Here is a 19,282-nt window from a genome sequence, read left to right as displayed (position 1 = left end):
GACGCACCCTGCAACCAACCAGGGGAATGTACAACCCCCTCCCCACTACTGCCTGGATACCATCAGGCATATCCAACCGTCATACGAAAGAGGGAACATCAAAGCGCTCCATCAGCCCGTTTAATACCTCACAGCATCATCCGCCATAAAACTATGATGTGGGAGGAGAACATTCGGGCAAACGGAGGCTATTCATATGCTCTGGCTTTTTCTTGCGTTATTGCCCCTCCAGTTGTCTGTTTCCTGAGAGGTAGATAACCACTAGGAGGTAAGGTACATAATCGAAGCGATCACAATAAAAAGCTTCATACAAACGGTGTTGAAATCAGAATCCAGTGAAGCAGAGGCAGAGAAAATGTAAGAGGGAGGGAGCAGCCAACCATTATCCATTGTTCACGGTTTGTCCCAAAGGGTTTATTTATTAAAATGGCCCTGCTGTCTCCCAAATAACAGTGAGGAGTATTGGCCAGGCCTGCATAAAAAAACTTGCACAATGTATTGAAAAGTGCCAACTTACTGCACGCCAATGACCAATGGACATTTTAAACACAAGCTAAACAGTTGAAAAAAAAGGAACTAAGAATTCCCACGAGTTTACAGCCCAAGCCACAATCCATGTTTCCGTCATCCAGCTCATACATTATAAACCTCCCTCTCTCTCTCTCTCTCCCTTCCCCCTCCCCAAAAGGAAAAATAAACAATCAGCTCTTAACAAACCACTTCGGCCAGCAGAGTGTGAACCTTACACAGCCCCAAACAGCTCCTGTGGAGAGAGGCCACATCCAATCTGAAATGACCCACCCACACTCAGGGAAGCGGGATTATATTGTGTGTTGTCTGGGATCCCAAACCGCAGACTTTGGGTGAGCAATCAGCAAGGGCCGACCCCTCGCCAAGATAAACTTCACAGTCGGCTGCCACTCATTCACGGGCTGAGCGACCCCAACTCTGCTGCATCGTAACTGTTACGCATCAAACTGGTCTTTCTCTCTTGCCCTGGTTGGAATACAGATTGGGTTTTTGGAATAGACGCTCTTCTTGATCACATTCATCTCAAGGATATTGCAAAAGTATGCTGGTTGCGCAATATAGGGTTAGGAAACACAGTTTTACAGGAGGCCTCGAAGGGGAACAGAGTAGGGGAACGCTTATGCGGGCGGACCGTGGCGTGCAAACACTTTTACTCTCCGACTGTATTGGGTGCTATATGACCTCCTCGTAGGCTACCCCACCGCTGCTTTTGTCACACAGAGGTTTCACGATGTTGGCCTGTTTAACGATGTGTGAGTGTGAACACGCTGCAGTCAGAACGATATACACACAAGCACCTCGGAGGGAGCAATATGCTAATGAAGCTATTAATGATAGATCAGTGCATAACTCAAGGTGGCAGCGTGGGAGGAGGAGGACAAGTTTGGCAGCGGCGTTCTCGAAAAAGAAAATAGTAGAGTAGAGAGGGGGTGCGTGGGAGTAAAGAAGAGAGAGGGGGGGGGCTTAGAAAGTGCCAGAAGACAGTCGCTCTGCTCTTGGGGAGCTGGATAGCGGGCTAGCACGCGTACATACTCAACTAGCTCGTACGTGTGCACGGGTAAATGTTTGAATGTATAGATGAGCCAAAAAGCGCTGCGTTGTTCGTGTGCACACATGCAGCCTAACACTGTTTTATACAATACGTGCACACACACAACAATCATAAGCCAAACTCCCAGAGGGCAAGAATCCCATTGGAGTTTACACAATTACCATCCATTTCTCAGGGGATTTTATAACAGTCGGAATATCAAATGTAACATACAGTACTGTGGTCTTCTATTACCACTGGATTAGCGGTGCTGCCCACCCACCACCACACACCACTAGCTGCCTCTTGTTTTTCCCCCCCAGGCTGCTCTTCACTCCCCAGCATTTAGTTCTCATGTGTTTTTTTCCCTCTCTGTTTTTGACTCTCTTTCTCTCTCTCTCTCTCTCTCTCTCTCTCTCTCTCTATCTCTCTCTTTCTCCCTCGCTCTCTCTCTCTCTCTCTCTCAGAGGAAGTTGGGAGATAAGTAAGGACACTCATTTGCCCATGCATTACTTATGAAACCTCAATTCCCTGCGCTTCATACAAACTCACATACACCCACGCAGGCAGGAATTTAGCAATTTCATCTGGATAGATTTGCTGCAGAGCATTGTTGCCTTAGTTCTTTCTTGCACACAGAAAATAGACCGATTTTCTTGAGATACAATGTCTTCTTACTTCAAGTTCATTTTTATTTTTCTATAGCCGGACCTCTCTTTCTTTAAATGCCATATCGGTGTTCATCTTATACGTATTCAAAGCAAACACATTCATCAATTACAAACTTCAGACGGCTCACTGCAAAATCACTATGACTAAACTGGCATTTGCTTGGAGTGACTTACTGGAATCTGTGATATTGCTAAAAAAAAGAATAAAAAAAAAAAGCAGTCTGACAAATGCATGGAATAACACAAGAGTTTGCCAGTGGGACAAGCTGAAAGTCATTTGGTGGAATGAAGAGAAGAAAGAAAAAAAAGAAAAATAAGGGGAGGCACAGAAAGAAGATGGAGAAACAGACGGAGGCAATAGCACCTCCAACCTGATTCTGCACACACACGCTCATGCACACACACAAAGCATGTCCTACAGGCATGGACAAGAACAGGAGGAGGTAGGGAGCAAATGAGGGTGTAAGTAAAAGTAAATAACTTGGAGATGGAGTTAAGTAGGGACGGAGGCCGACTATGGGAATGCCTGAGGAAAAAACTATATAACTGTGAAAGAAAGAGAGAGAGAGAGAGAGAGAGAGAGAAAGTGAGGGATAGAGGAAAAAAGGAGAGACAGCAGATGAGGGACAAATCGATTTTGGTAGAGAGACCGGAGAGCTGGAGGGGCTAAGAGAGAATGAACAATGATGAGCGAATGAGGGACAGCTTGAAAGAGGGAACATGAAATAGATAAAGAGAAGAATGACGGAGGAAAACAAGAGAGAAGGGCACACCTTGTCGAGAAAGAATGAGAGAGCGGAGGAGGGGAAAATGAACACTATAAGGCGCCCAAGACGCAGGGGCGAGGGTGGAATGCAAAGAATGAATGAAGACGGAGAGAGTGAGAGTGGGAGATGAGAGGGGGATGCCTTATTTTCCTCCATCTCAATTTGCACAAAACTTTCATTACCACCAATTTGGGGGCAGGGAAGCCGTAGGCTGGACCATTAGGCAAGGCCCGGCATCAATCAAGACTAATCTCCCTCCCAGGCTCGCTAGATTACAGCACCCGGTTTGCTTATTAAAATGTGTCGCCCGTCTCTCACAACGCCCGGCGCTGCTGGATATTAGACAAGCCCCCCTACCCCATCTAGACAAATCTGTTTCAGAGGAGGAGAAGAAGTAGTAGAATAAGAAGAGGAGGAGGAGAAAGAGTAAGAGAGGGAAGGAGGGAAGGAAGGAAGTACAGGGACAGTAGGAGGGGGAAAAGAGAGAAATGTGCTCGCTGAGACAGAGCGGATCAGAGTGGGGGATGATCATCTGGTTTGATTTATACACTCCTGTAGATCTTGCGTGCACAAGAACACACACACTCTGCATTTCAGCCTCTCTCCACACATCTTATACATCCCCATACATCCAATATACACCCGCCGCCACATACCCACTACCCCGCACCAACCCAAAATGCAGTTTGCCTTTCCTGTCGACAACACACACACACACACACACACACACACACACACACACACACACACATACAGGGACACACTAACACTGGTGTAGAGAATGCAGGGGTTTGCGACGCCTCCCATTGCACACTCAATCAAACCGGCGGCCAGATAAGATGCATGATGAATGGAGTAATTGAAGGCGGCAGCAGGGTGATGCTGCATCGCTCTGTTTTTATTTTATTTTATTTGGGGGGGAGAGGAGGGGGGTAGGAGTGTCAAGTGGGTGATTAGCCTGTAGGATTTACTGTTATTGCTGTCTTATTAAAAAATACTAAGACTATCTGCCTCTGCCTACTGCAACAACACCTCCAGCGACAGAGCATACAGTATATGGGGGGGCACTCTCCACCCATGGATGGATGAACATGCAGCATGGTTTGCACCTACACATATTCGGGTGGGGGAGCGATTTGTATGGCAGTAAATATAGGGGAGAACGGGGTTATATGTCACATGGGTTGGTTGTCACAATCATTATATCTTGGAACCAGAAGGCGCTGTCTATGAAGTTTTGGTATGTAAATATCCAGAATTGGGATCAGGTCACCTACATAGTCTTCCTTGGAGTTAGACTGCTGAATTTGAGGTGAGAGGACTTTGTGTTTTTCATGTCAAATTGAAAATATTTAGCTCCTCAGTATTTTTCTTCTAGGCTTTTACACAATGGGTTTATAACAAAACACTTGTAACCCTAAAAAAGTGTGAAGGGTAAACTATTATATTGTGGTTAGCAAGCTAATTAGTTGTCAGATGGTTGTTGGCCTTGATGCTAGCAAGAAATTCAAGTTGGGGTTGGTCGTCACTTTTTTTGGGGGGTTGGTTGTCACATGTTATCCAAAGGCTGCAGCCAGAAAAGGAACCCAATAACGAAAGAAATTGTCAAGTGTATCCTCACTGACACCCCAGAGAAGGATAGAATACAGTAGAGCAGGAAAAGGCAACAAGCATGCAAAACAAAAAAATCATAACAACCCAGTGCATCCCTAACTAGACCAGCTGCCAACGCTACAATAAGTTATGTAGGCCTATTTGTCAACTTGACAATGCAATTAAACTTTCAAATTTAGTTCTGCTTTCTTGCCTTCTTTTTAAGATTGTTCCCATTAAGATAACATTGTGACAAACAACCCCATAGTGTGTGACAACCGACCCCTTTATGGGGTTGGTTGTCACAATGTGTAAGGGTGTCTTTGATGATTAATTTCTTCTTTATTACAAAAAGTTAGAAAAAGTAAGGGGTACACATTTCAAGACAACACCGTAGGCTTCAATTTAATGTAGGAAAGACTATTGAAAGATGTTTAGGTGATGAGCAATTCTCACTAGAGTAAAAAGTGTGCCTACTAGCCCCGGTCTCCCGTAGCTAAATATATAAGTAATACAGTACACACCCGTTTCAGGGGGACAAACACATTATTACACGGCCCTGATACCTGCTGGGTTCTGATCTTCTTTTATATACTATCTATGGTTCTGATTGGTCAATCACTGCATTCTACAGGCAATAATACCCGCTGTTAAGGATAATTCACCATTGCTATGGACCTACGGACATTGTTCTGATGGATCACTTCCTGCCATATCAATCTGCTGACAGGTTTCTACAAAGGGTACATAGTACTCCCTCAAAAACAATGGATTCCCTTTTCAACATTACTTTGAATGTATCTGGAGAGCAGGGAACTTCAGAGTAATGGTTAAGGTCTGAAAGGACTCCAGTCAAGGCAACGCGAGTAAGTTTGGCCTATGGAGGAAGTCTGTAGCCGACTATTTTGTGTACCGTAAGCAATACAACCAAACTTAAAACCATTATTTGCTTCAATGAACGACTTAATTAAGTTTTTAGCCGTGTAATAAGTGGGATAATGTATAGTTAACGGCAAGACAATACATTATCCCTTACTTAATTCATACCCAGGATATTTCTATCACCACCTTCTTTTGCCTCTTCTCTGGAAGGAGGGGTGACACTTGTCTTTGCTCCTTTTAAGCATCAGAAGCAATTCAGAGACAAGGGAGAGAAAAAAGGAGAACATGGAGGGGGAGGCGCGGGGGGTGTTGGTGTGTTCGCCTGGAGTTCAGTGGGTAAAGGAGGGAAATGAGGCAATTCTACTTCAGGCTGTTGTTGTTCAGTCAACAGATCAAGCACTCTCCTTAGCTTTCACATATCAAAAGCTGGCAAAGGGCCTTGACAGGGGAGTGAGCCGGATAGTGTGTGTGTGTGTGTGTGTGTGTGGTATGTGGTATGTGTGAGTGTGTGTGTGTGTGTGTGTGTGTGTGTGTGTGTGTGTGTGTGTGTGTGTGTGTGTGTGTGTGTGTGTGTGTCTGTGCGCGCTTATAAGAGCCACACTGTCGGCTATACTTGCTCACTGGCAAATATACGCCTCTGCTGCTGAAGGGAGAGTGTGCAGCGGAGGGATTTCCCCCCTGCGACTGCCCGTGACCCTGATTTGCTGCAGTTTACTGTTCGCCGGGGCCTAATCTGTCTTAATGGATCCTGACTTGTGACACATGAAGAGATGATTTCAATTAGCAGGGGCTCAGGATGTTGTTGTCTGGACACTCTGGCGCATTTTTTAACACATAAGTCTTGAGGAACCAATTATACTCATCATGAGATTGGGCTAGGAAAATCACTTTTAATTTGGTTTGATTGCAACTTTTAACCAAAATGTTGACCTTTTTAAAATGGCTAAGATTAGCCTTTCGGGTTGTCACGCCAGATACACTCATTAGTGTACAGTGTCTATAAATACTGTACTACAGTAACGAGGCATGATTGGTGTAATTGGGCACACTGTGTAGCCAGGAGGGCGCTTGCTTTTCTTGTTAATGTTTTGTTGCGTCCTGCATGGACCATGTTGAAATATTTTAAGCAGGAAAGCATTTCCTGAGTTTCTTTATTATTTATTATTTAAAACAGAATGGCTTTTAGACCGGTGGTTAAACAAAACATTTGAAAAAGATTATTCTGTTGTCTGTTTTGGAAACTGTGATTGGCATTTTCACTGTTTTCTGACATTGGTCATGGCATGAAAACAGCTGTTCACTTTTTTTGTTGTTGCATAAATAAGGTTAATCCTTGAACAAACTACCATGTAAATAATAAAGTTATCAACTTTAAGTTACACAAGCTTAAAACAACGAGAACACATATAGCACCTGTGAGCGTTCACAAAGGCAAGACGTGTATATACTAAAGGTCATAAGAAACGCAATGCAAAGAAACCCCACACAAATCCTAGAAATCACCATCACTGCACGCACACACACACACACACACACACACACACATAGTAGAACTGTAGGACTAAAACACTTGCGAGCGGTGTGGTTGCGCAGAGCATGTCCACTGTCAACACATACTGACACGGTAAGCAGCACAGGGATAAACCACACGTGTTACACACAGAGCCCAATGCGGTCTCAGACAAAAGCCTCAGCTCAGCTGCTATAAATAAAGGAGAATGATAGCTGTTGCTTTGTCTGAAAGTTTAATTAGCACAGCACCTAGAGTATTCAAAGATAGAAGGGCTGGCAGTGGCAAGGAGACGTTGAGCCAAAGCTGCTCCGGCTTGGCCCCTGCTGCATGCTATTTTAAAGATGAGTCTTCAATCTTTGATGTGTTGTTGTTGATTTAGTAGGCTTTGTATTGATATCTACAAAAACACAGTGCCGTTGCAGGGTGCATGTATGATTTATGAAATGAGTTCAGTTCAGGATCTAGTGCTGTATATATATGGAGAGAGTGTGTGTGTGTCTACCTCTGTTGGTTGCCAGCAGCTCTTTTGTGTTGTTGTTCAGACTGATTGAGTGGTGTGCTGTTCGGCCAACTGGTCTTCCGGCTGGTGGACTGCACTCATCGATTGCTCGGATGGGCCCTTCTCCTGGCGCACGCAGACAGGAAAAATAGAGAGAGAGAGAGAGAGAGAGAGAGAGAGAGACAGAGAGAGAGAGAGAGAGAGAGAGAGAGAGAGAGGAAAATGAACAGTGTAAAAATAGAGAGCACAGAGTGAAAGATAAGGCAAGAGAGAGTGGAATTGAGGGAAGAGAAAACAGAAAAAAAGGGAACATTAGCTTAAATGAAAGTTTATTAGCTGTATCAGTCAGCCGGGTAGGGGTGGGGGGTGTCGCCCAAGGCCCTCCATCCTTCCTCTCTGCTGTGTGTGTGTGTGTGTGTGTGTGTGTGTGTGTGTGTGTGTGTGTGTGTGTGTGTGTGTGTGTGTGTGTGGTTTGGCGGAGGAGGGGGGGGGCAGGCATGACGGGAAAACATTAGGTTGTTGGCGAGCCGCCTGTGCACCAGCCAGTAATTGGCTTGGGTAATGGTCATGTCCAGACAAATGGTGTAGGCCCTAACTGTGTTATGAGCAACCAAACTGATCCGCCTGTTTTCACAGCATAAAAGCAAAGCCAAGCACTGTTCGGATACAGAAATGGCTTCGGCGTGTGTGCCTGCTTGTGTACAAGACTCGCAAAATGTGATTTACTGGGACACAAGTTTTTTTTTTTCTTCTCCCCACCGTTACAAGCAAAATGTTCTGCATGGGCTGTGCGAGTGATTCATGATTTACTTGCAGCCTATGTGGGAGACTGTGCTGGGAAAAGGAGGAAAGGAAATATGGCAGCAGCACAAGCCCCGCTCACCTCCAGGGACAAACAGGCATCTGCTGGTGTCCTCTGGACAAGTGACGGAGAGGAAAAAAGAAAGAAAGAGAAAGACAGAAAGAAAGAGAGGGAGGGAGGGTTGATGACAAGAGAGGGAACAAGAGGATAAGTTCCATTTTTCATCTGTCCCTCCCTCTGCTCTGCATCACTTCCCCTTCTGTCTGATGGCAAGCTGAGCCACTAATGTCCATTGTGTCTGGATGGGCTGCAAACACACGTGTGTGCACGTTTGAGTGCGTGCGCACATGTGTGTAGCCGTCTGTCCTGTTGATGTAATTCAAGTAAGAATAAAATATATGTACTGCTACAGTATCTACGCTAGTTAAACCAAATACATGCATGGATAAAGCTGAGTATGCATGTGTGTGTGTGTGTGTGTGTGTGTGTGTGTGTGTGTGTGTGTGTGTGTGTGTGTGTGTGTGTGTGTGTGTGTGTGTGTGTGTGTGTGTGTGTGTGGCAACCCTTCAGCCATCCAGCTATCATCTACCGCCAGACAGGCCCCACCAAGCCAGCCCAGCTGGATAATGAGATCCATTATGATTTACGTGCCAAGAGTACAGCCAGACAGAACAAAGACACGTATACACACACACACACACACACACACAGTTTGGTGTGCGTGTCTCAGTGTGTGAAAGCTCTTAGACTAGCTGTCTCTTACTGTATGTGCCGATATTTGTGCTGCTACTGTTTCATATTTCATTTTTGCCCCTTCAGACTGTGTGTGTGTGTGCGTGCGTGTGTGTGTGTGTGTGTGCTACACTAGTTGCCTGTAGGGCATCCTGCAGTGGATCCTCTTTCCCATTTGCAACTCGAGAACTCAGACTATTTCTCTCTCTCCTCCTTACTCTCTCACTCACGGTCTCTCTCTTTCCACCTCTGCCTCTCACCTGAAAAGGCAAACTCATTTAAAGAGTCCCAAGCACTTTACCCATTCCTCTCTCTCACACACATTAACTAACACACACACACTCTGCCCCAGAGACTTGTAGGCAGAAGTGAAAGGTAAAAAGATTTCAACTATGTGCTGCATCAAAAAAAAGGAGACCACACAACCTCACCCTGATTGTTCAGTACCACTGCAGTCAGCCAGGGATTTGTGCCAAGGTATTTGTGTGTGTGTGTGTGTGTGTGTGTGTGTGTGTGTGTGTGTGTGTGTGTGTGTGTGTGTGTGTGTGTGTGTGTGTGTGTACAAGTGTATGCTGGAATTCGTTAGCAGTGTGACGAAGCAGCTGTCAAAAAATGTTTTGGAAAAAAGAGTGGGCCGTTGCTTCATTTGACTTTTTGGGAATGGTGATGATGATGGTGTGTTGAGAAAAAAAACTATCTGATCTAGTGCAGCAGATGAAAATGTCACTTGAATTACTCGAATTGTTCCAAGGAAAAGACGTGGTGTAGGCTTCAATAAGCTGGCTTTAAACTGACTCATGACAAATCTGACAGGTAGGCCTGCTGCAACTAAGGATTTTCTTCTTCTCTTCATCAAACAATCGAAAGAGAATAGCAAAAAGGCCCGTCACAATATCCCCCAGAGTTCAGGGAGAAACCTCCATCTGTTTTGTTTTGTCCAAACAACAAACTGAAGACATTCGGTTTGAAATGATATGAAACATGGAAAGCTTGCCAATCCTCACACTGGAAAAGCAGTTTCTTTGAAAAATGAACTAAACCATGGAAACCACTTGGAAAGTCTCTTTATATTAATTATTAATTATTATGGGAATTTTGTCTCCTTGTATGCGCTAAAGAGGAACAAAGCTCTTATTGTGAAAATGACACACACAAAAATACAAAAAACCATGCAATGCAATTCGTAAAAAATTGCTAAATCTTTCTCATGTTCTATTTCTCTCTCCCTCTAACAAACTCTCACACAGAGCAGCCCACGGAACGGGCACAGCAAACAATGACGGGATTCTCTGGGCTCTTCCTGCTTTATGAGGTATTCAAAGTGACGCCAGCTCAATTACAGGCCTAAATGCCAAGACTCAGAGCGGCGAGGGATGAAGAGATGAACAGAGAGGAAGAGAGATTAAAAGGGAAGAGAGAGAAAGAGAGAGAGAGAGAGACAATGAGGACACGAGGCAGAGGCATGTGGGCCATAATGAAGTAATGCAGAATGACAGACTGTACGTAGATGTTCTATAAGGAAATGGGAATTGACAAGAACAAACAGGTGAGGTGGTGGGGGGGGGCAATGAGATGCAAAAACAGAGGAGAAAGAAAGAAAAGAGGAAGGACATTAAAGCTACAAGAGCGGGGGGAGATTCAGCAGAAAAGAGAGACAAATAGGCAGAGACAGAGAGATTAATGCCAGCCACACAGACACAGCTAGGACTCTCGTGACCTTCTTGATGTGCCTGCCATTGCTCTGCCGGTAAACCCGCATAGTGTGTACACACACAAACACCCACAATCCTCTGTGGTATGCATTTCCATCATCAAATGTGATCAGCGCTACTGTCCGCCGGCCAACATTCACTCAACCGTGATAACCCCAGTGGGAAGGCACGCGCACACACACACGCACGCACGCACGCACGCACGCACGCACGCACGCACGCACGCACGCACACACGCACACACACACAAACAACTAAATACTGAACCTTCCCTGACCACAACACACACACTGTGAACGCACTGTGACCAGGCTAGGTAACAGAGAAGGATCTTAGCTTGCCCGGTTACATCAAAAAGGTCATATGAATTAAACAAACATCAAGGGGAACGAGTCTTCAGATGAGTGGCACAAGGGCGTGGAGGTTGAGCTCCAGAGAAAATGAGGAGTGCTATAATAATGTATTATTTAATTCAAGGGATTATTTGGGTTTATACTGTAGAGCAGGGGTGTCAAACTCATTTTGGTTCGAGGGCCACATACAGCCTCTCTGATCTCAGGTGGGCCGGACTAGTAAAATAATGGCAAAATAACTCCAAATCCCTAACTTTGTTTTTCAGTAATATGCTTTATCACTCAGCCTACATTTGTAACCTACATTATCACGGATCACAAGGGATCTCTGTACCCCCCAGGAGATGTCTTAGTAAAGGTTGCTGCCGGCCATGGGAATAGGAGGTGCGGCGCGCAGCGCCGCAGCAAAAATTTTGGGGGTATTTTGCTCAAAGATGCCAATGTGCACTAATGAAATAAACAACTGTTTATTTGAATACACAAATACAACAGGCACTGACCTTACAGTTGTCCAATTTTGTTTACTATATGTACAGGGACACATTTTGTGCAAACATGCAGACAAAATACAATTAAATAAAAGTGCAACTTCTACTGTTTTGATTTATTTTTAAATACAGAGGTTATTGGTTGTTTTGGAATTCGTTTTTCCCAATTTAAAACATAAAAATAAAGCAGCATTGAAAATTAGGAAATAAATCTTGTAGGCCTACACTAGCATGCTCCTGCTCGTTTTGCGCACACAGAGCCGCAGACACACCACGCTTGCTAGTACATTAATTGTTCAGCACTAAAAATAAAAATAGTTTTATTTTTATAAAAAAGTAATAAAATAAATGTACTAAAAATAAAAATGTTTTTTTTTTTTTGGTTTTTACTTTGCCATAAAGCACTGTAGGAAACATTAATAGCGGTGAAGCAGGATTGCCATTTACCATTTCCCACGTTGCTAAAATGTGCTTTTTTTATTTAGGCTGCCCCCTAGCGGCAGGAGTGGGCATTTCGGTTATTTCTTTAAAAATTCATAACTCCTCACAGGAATGGGCTAGAGACTTACTTTTTTTTTTGACATACTCAGAAATTTATGCTCTACAGGTCGCGGGCCTGATCAAATCATCTCGCGGGCCGGATCCGGCCCGCGGGCCGTATGTTTGACACCCCTGCTGTAGAGGCTCAGGTCTTAGTTTCATGGGTCTGGCTGCTGCTGCCTCTATGGGTTATAATAACATTGCACTCACTGAGTTGACTGCTAGAATGCTGAAAAGAATGAACGACATTGAGTTAGAATGAACAGAAGTCATCCTTACAGAGGACCTTTTCTACTTTTTCACAGTCATGGACATGTCGCTGCATCCACAGCGCTGTGCATTTAGTTCACGTCACTTCACACAGAACTGTTTTCTTAACAGGAAGGCCAGTACGAAGCTATTAGCGGCTAAACTGCTGCTAAAGACTGTTTCATTTAATTTCAAATTGTATTCACAATGACATGGATATACAGTAGGAAAAACAAGGACGGCTTTGTTCGAACGATACTCGATGGTACTGATTCTGAATTGTCAGAAGTAACATTTATCAGTGTTCTACCTGCGTTAATTCTGTTTCAGTATTCGTTTTAAAAGGGTTGCTTGTGGGGCGCCCTTAGCTCAGTTGGTAGGGTCCCCCCCCCATGGGCCTCGGCCAGCAGCGGCTCTACTCTAAAATATCTTAAAAAAATAAAAAAAAGTTGCTTGCGAGTAGGCTACAGTGTCACTGTATAGACAGAGCTAAAGTCTACGGCTGTCAATCAAAAATAAAGACCCTGAAAATGAGAATGAGATGTAAGAAGAAGAATGAACACTTCTGTAACTAATCTTTTCAACAGTAATGAGATTTGCCACAAACATGGCATTTTTCTTTATCAGACCCTTGAAGTAAAATCCCTTCAATTATATAATTCGATATTATCCGCTTACATGAAAAAAAAACGTAGTGAATACCATTTGATGGGTGAGTCTGTTTGTAGCATGGGTGGGCCCTGCTGCTGTTATGATCAACACCCCCCTGTGTATTGACAGACACATTTTTGCAGGTGCAATACAATTCCCATCAATGTGGACAAAGTGCTCGTCTTTCTCCATGGTTAGCCGCTCTCCGAGCTATTTTGACTTCTAAAGCTGGTATGCGTGTTAGTCTGTCTGTGAGAACTCAACCCCACGACCACTACTGTTGTGGGCCAGTGCAACGCTTCAACCCCGCTCGGCAAATCAGCACCAGCGTCGAAACCCAAAACACATGCTGTAACCAAAATATATCCCCTCTAATTGAGCACCAACAAAACAACATTGTGCCTCAGATCTCACTCCGACAAAAAAAAAAACCCAACGTCAATATTTCTCCAACAAACCAAACTCGGGTTACCCCCCACGCCACCCCTGGCCTTTCTCTCTCTTTCTCTCTCTATATATCTCTCTTTTTCTCTTTCTTTCTCTCTCTCTCTCTCTCTCTCTCTCTCAATTCTCCTTAACCAAACAGCTCTTTGCTCGCTGTGGTGCCAACCCTAATCACTTCCCTCAGCGCCAGGTGGTTTTCATTGACCGGGGCCCAGGCTCCTGCGCTCGGCAAGACGCTCCGCCAGAGGAAATTGGCTCGTCTACACGCATTTATTGCTCGTGAGCTCTTTCTCTCTCTCGAACAAAACTAAAGCCGTGCAGGGCCCTCCAACGCCGACGTCTGCCTTTGTTCAGGCAACTTGAACTGCCTGGCTTTTTCTCTGCAGCAGAGGAAAACAGCTGCAGTGGCGACGTGCACCGCGCCATCCAAAGAAACGATTACAAACACCCTTTTCCTATTACTCCCCACCATTAAGCGCCGTTGTGCGGAATTAGTGGCAGCCTATGGAATAAGTGGATTCTAATTCATGCTCTCTTTTTTCATGGGGGCGGCGGCCGCTGCAGTTTGCCTTCCTCGGCTAATGAAGAGGATGAAAGAGAAGTGTTAATCAAACTGAGCATCTCATCTGTGGTAATAAGGAGCAGAGGAGAGGCCTTGGAGTGGCTCCCTAGTGATCTTTGTGTGTGTGTGTGTGTGTGTGTGTGTGTGTGTGTGTGTGTGTGTGTGTGTGTGTGTGTGTGTGTGTGTGTGTGTGTGTGTGTGTGTGTGTGTGTGTGTGTGTGTGTGAAGGGGAAGTGACTTTGTATGCATGCATGGCTATGCTATTGTGATACTGAATTCAAGGTTCCGTAAAACCGATCGGCAGTTAAACAAGAAAATAAAAACAGGAATGCAGGAAATAATGTGTGTGCTTGGGCCTTGTTTTCCAATTGCGTAGCCTCGGCCTGTAGGGATGAATGGTCCACTACGGGCCAATCCCTCTCCGCTAGCAGCCTATCATCACTCCCTGGCTCCCTCGTCTTGGACCACAGTGCTAACCAGCAGGGTCTGATTAGATTTAAATGTCAAGAGAGATGGGACAATACAGTTATCTTCCAAATTATAGCCCATTAGAGGGCCAAAGCAGTGCGCCTCCCTCCTCAACTAACTAATCACCAGCCATATTCATCAACTCTCAGACTGGGGCATAATTCGGGAGGCGGTGGTTTCCCTTGCTTCTCCTTTGTGTGTGTGTGTGTGTGTGTGTGTGTGTGTGTGTGTGTGTGTGTGTGTGTGTGTGTGTGTGTGTGTGTGTGTGTGTGTGTGTGTGTGTGTGTGTGTGTGTGTGTGTGTGTGTGTGTGTGTGTGTGTGTGTCACATCATGTGCTAGGGCATCCAGGAGTGTCCCTGTAATGCGTGATCAGTGTGTGTGCATGCTGCATGTGTGTGTGTCTGTTGCTCTGGAGGGAGATGGTTCAGGGCCCCAGGCCAGTGTCCCATTAAAAGATGAAGAGAACGAGAGAGTGAAAGTGAGTGTGTGGCACACACTGTGTGCATGTAAAACAGAGAGAGAGAGAGAGAGAGAGAGAGAGAGAGAGAGAGAGAAAGTGAGTGTGTGCATGTAAAACACAGAGAGAGAGGGAGAGAGAGAGAGGGAGAGAGAAAGAGAGAGAGGAGAGGGGATCCTCATTTAAACAGTGGGATCGTTAGGCAGTGTTCCACTTGCAGCTGCAGCCAACCAACAGACAGACAGACAGACAGACAGACAGACAGACAGACAGACAGACAGACAGACAGACAGGGGGACTTTTGAGGCCTCCAATCTGGAGTAGAGTCTAGCTGCAGCCCCGGAGAACAATACTGAGTCGGGGCGGGAGTACTGAGTCGGGCCGGGAGTACTGTGTCGGGGCTAGTAGCCTATCGGTCTGCGGTCTTTTTTATTGTTTGACGTGACCTTCTCAAGATGGCCGCCGCGGTGTTCCGTTAGCCAAGTGGAGCAAGCGCCGTGGCTAATCTAATGTTCTATCTATATTCTAACCTCTCCCTGTCCCCTTGCGCTAACCCTAACCACCCAGCTGTGATGCCTGAACATAATCTAATGTTCTATATATATATTATAACCTCTCCCTATCCCTATCCCCTTGCCCTAACCCTAACCACCCAGCTGTGATGCCTGAACTTAATCGCCAAAACAATATAATTTGTCTAAATAACGTTGGAAATGTATTTGTATTTTCTTCCGCCCCGACTCAGTACTCCCGGTCCGACTCAGTACTCCCGCCCTGACTCAGTATTGTTCTCCGGGGCTGCAGCTGGATACTATTGCCAATCTGCCCCCTTCCTAATTCACCTGCTGTCCTTGGGGTGTCACAGGGAGCCCTCCTGCCAACATAATGGATTATTTGCTACTGGTCTACTATTTTACATGTTTTGTTTATTTACTCTTCTCCTATTTTGCTTCCCTCCTTCATTCTCACTTCCTTCTGTCCTCCCTTCATTGCTCAGACATACACTTCTTCCGCTCTTTGTTCTGTAATTCAGTCTTCCTTCCTCCTCCATAAGGAACCCCATCACTGATCTAGCATGCATTACGGCTTCCATCATCATCATCATCATCATCATCATGGTGAAGGCGTGATAGTGCTGCTGATGGTGGAGGGTGGGGGGGTGAGGAAACTGGAAATATATGACTCATATCTCAAGGTGGTTTCCTTCATATCCTTGTCTCTCCTGGCTGGCTCGCCTATTTTTCCCGCATTTCCATTTCCTGCCCTGCCCACCTTTGAGTACTTATCTTTTATTCTTCTTGTGCACGTTGGATTGGCTCTCCTCTAATGCTGTTTTCTCATAGCCCCCCCTTCTCTCTCTTTCTCTTCTCCCCTCTTTCACCTTATCCTTTGTCTGTTCTTTGATCTATCATTCTATTCGAAAATGTCTCTTTCCTCCCATCTTAACTGTATTTTTGCATCCCCTCCCCCAACTATTCCATCATGGAGCTACTTATATTGGGCTCTGACTTCATACCTCAGCTGGCGATTTATGCACATGAGCCTCTGCATTGTGCATTACACCCCCCCCCCCCCCCCCACACCCACCCACCCACCCACCCACCCACCCACCCACACACACACACACACACACACACACACACACACACACACACACACACACACACACACACACACACACACACACACACACACACACACACACACACACACACACACACACACACACACACACACACACACACACACACACACACACACACACACACACACACACACACACACACACACACACACACACACACACACACACACACACACACACACACACACACACACACACACACACACACACACCCGTACGGCATCGCATTATGGATCGCACTATAAATAGCTGGCGTGCGTCCGGTAAAAGCTTTTCATTACATAGAGATATAGTTTGATCAATAGAAGAACCCAGCGCTAAATCTAATTACCAAAACGAGTATTTTCAAGATTGGACAAGCAGAAATAGACCTTGTCTTGACCAAAGAGGTTTCAAGAGTACTATTTCAGGTAACGGCCAGGAGCTAATTGACATGTGGGCGAGTATGAATAGGAGAGAACTAAAGTGGGGGACTGAATGAACAGGTTGAGGTTGATAGATAATAGGGGAATCGTCAGGTTTATACAAACATAAGAGGCAGCGGCCTCCGAGCAACTTAATACACGTACCAATGTGCAATAGATACACAAACACACGTTATGTTGTCACTAGGCCCTGGCCCAAAACTCCCGAGAGCCACTGGTCTGAGCCAGACACTCAGCAGACCTTCAATTTGAGGTGCAGCTGTATGAAGACTGAAGAGGGTGGAAGAGGGTGGAAGAGAGAGAGAGAGAGAGAGAGAGAAAAGGAGGAGCCCAGGGTGTCATTTCTCTCTCTGTCAGCTCCCTGCCTCCCCCATCTTCCCTCCCTCCCTCCTGAGATGTGGATGCTTCGCGCGGGGACAATTACCGACTGACACTTCATCATGGGCAGCGCGACAGGCGCTGACGGCCCTCGTCCAAACAAATGATGCTGGGGTCGAGGTTGCGGGCCTGCCTCCGAGTCTGCCCGCCTGTAGCCCCGCCGCATGGCCCAGCACTGCATTAGCAAGTCAGACACACACACACACACACACACACACACACACAGAGAAAAAGCTACATTAAAAGAGACTCCTCTCAACCAACCACCTCCTTCCTTTAAGAAAAACACATTTATCAGCAGTAGTGGGGGATGGTGGGTGAGGCAGGGTGGGGGGGAAACTTTTCAAGGAAGGATGGAGGGTGGATGGGTGGGGGGGCTGCTACAGTACTGTCAAACCCCATCCCCCTCAACTTTGTGAGGCAACTATAGGACTCTCTTTCACACAAGAATATTCCCTAACCCGCTACACATAGAACTAATCAGATAATGGGGTTAAACAGCAGCTTAAAAAAAGCCAACCAGACAAAAAAAAGCCAGCAATCAACGCAGTGACACCAGCATGCATCAATTAACCCTGTGTCTTTGTGGAACGCAGATACCACTCTGACCCCCCCGCGTTCACAAGTAAAAACTCCCTCCTTCGCCTTGGGTTGAGCGCAGCTAACTTTAGATTCATAAAGTAGGTCAATTGCTAATAGTCAAAAAGGGGGCAGCATATAATGTTTAAGGAGATACCATTCAAAAAAGGAAAAAAAAAGAAAAGCATTTGGAGGACCTGCTGGTAGTGGTCCCTCTGCTGAGAGCCTCAACCTGCAAATAAATAAATGCTGCCTGTGATCTCAGCCCAGGGAGGCCGATGAACAACTGAGACAGACATCAAACGCTCGACTAACACTGAAACAACACTCGGTAAAAAGAAAGAAGAAGCTTGCCAGTTTCTGAACACACTCGTTACACTTTATATGGAGAGAGAGAGAGAGAGAGAGAGAGACCGAGAAGAAAGAGAGACGAAGAGAGCATAAACAATAAAACATTTATCAAAGCGAGCAGTGCTGTACGGGCAGACTGCTAATGCAGGTGGCATTGTTGTTGTGATGTCCTGAGCTGCCACTGCTAGCAGGCGATGAGCCGCTGTGTGCTACAGGGGTTTGTGAGAACAACCTGTTCCCGGTTGGGTGCTGTACACTTTGTGAATGCCCTCTGCTTAGACCATGAGGAACTCACTTCGCATTTGTCTCCTTTTCTCATTGTTATGCCATTCTCTATGCGTTTACTATCGCATTTGTTTCATTCATACTCCTGATGTTTTCCCTATTGGCAGCCCCCCTCCCTCCCCCCTCTTGATAAATGTGTTTCATGGCGTCCCTCGCCTCTACGAAGCCGCTGTCTAAGTTGAATAAAAGGAGAGCTGAGAGGGGAGGGGGGGTTAGTGGTGGGGGGCAGGAGAGAAAAAATACAGAGCGAGAGCCATACGTCATGTTGGGAAGGCCCTTGAGAGCGCTCTCAATCTTCCGCCAATATTCGGCATGGAGGCCTGTATACGCCATCATTAAAAAAAAGGGACGCTTCCCTGTTTATTCATCATAAGGACACATGGCTGACAGCTTCCTGTAAACAAGTCGAGTTCTCGTGTGTGTGTGTGTGTGTGTGTGTGTGTGTGTGTGTGTGTGTGTGTGTGTGTGTGTGTGTGTGTGTGTGTGTGTGTGTGTGTTCACTTTAGCATCCATAACAGCTTTCATAACACACAATCACAAATGCAGGGCCTGCACTGTCTGTTATCTATCCAAAATGGATGGCTGTTGGCAAGTGATAAAGTTGGACAGTGTGCTCTCTGATAATGGCTGTAAGGAGCTCGTCACCGTATACAGAGATTGAGGTTGTTTAACAA

At 45.7% G+C, this 19,282-nt stretch overlaps 1 protein-coding gene across 1 annotated transcript in view; it reads right to left on the bottom strand.

The window, feature by feature from the left end:
• raraa (retinoic acid receptor, alpha a) overlaps positions 1-19,282 on the bottom strand; it is a 145,471-nt gene that overhangs the window by 94,221 nt on the left and 31,968 nt on the right. The window contains exon 2 of the mRNA XM_080049624.1: positions 7,490-7,612. The gene's annotated coding sequence lies outside the window, so the exon portion shown is untranslated. The remainder of the gene's footprint in view (positions 1-7,489; positions 7,613-19,282) is intronic.

The sequence above is a fragment of the Ammodytes marinus genome (assembly GCF_949987685.1).
Source record: "Ammodytes marinus genome assembly, chromosome: 20".
Classification (NCBI taxonomy): Eukaryota; Metazoa; Chordata; class Actinopteri; order Uranoscopiformes; family Ammodytidae; genus Ammodytes; species Ammodytes marinus.
Note: the sequence above shows the minus strand (reverse complement) of the source record. Positions and strands in the feature narration are given on the sequence as shown.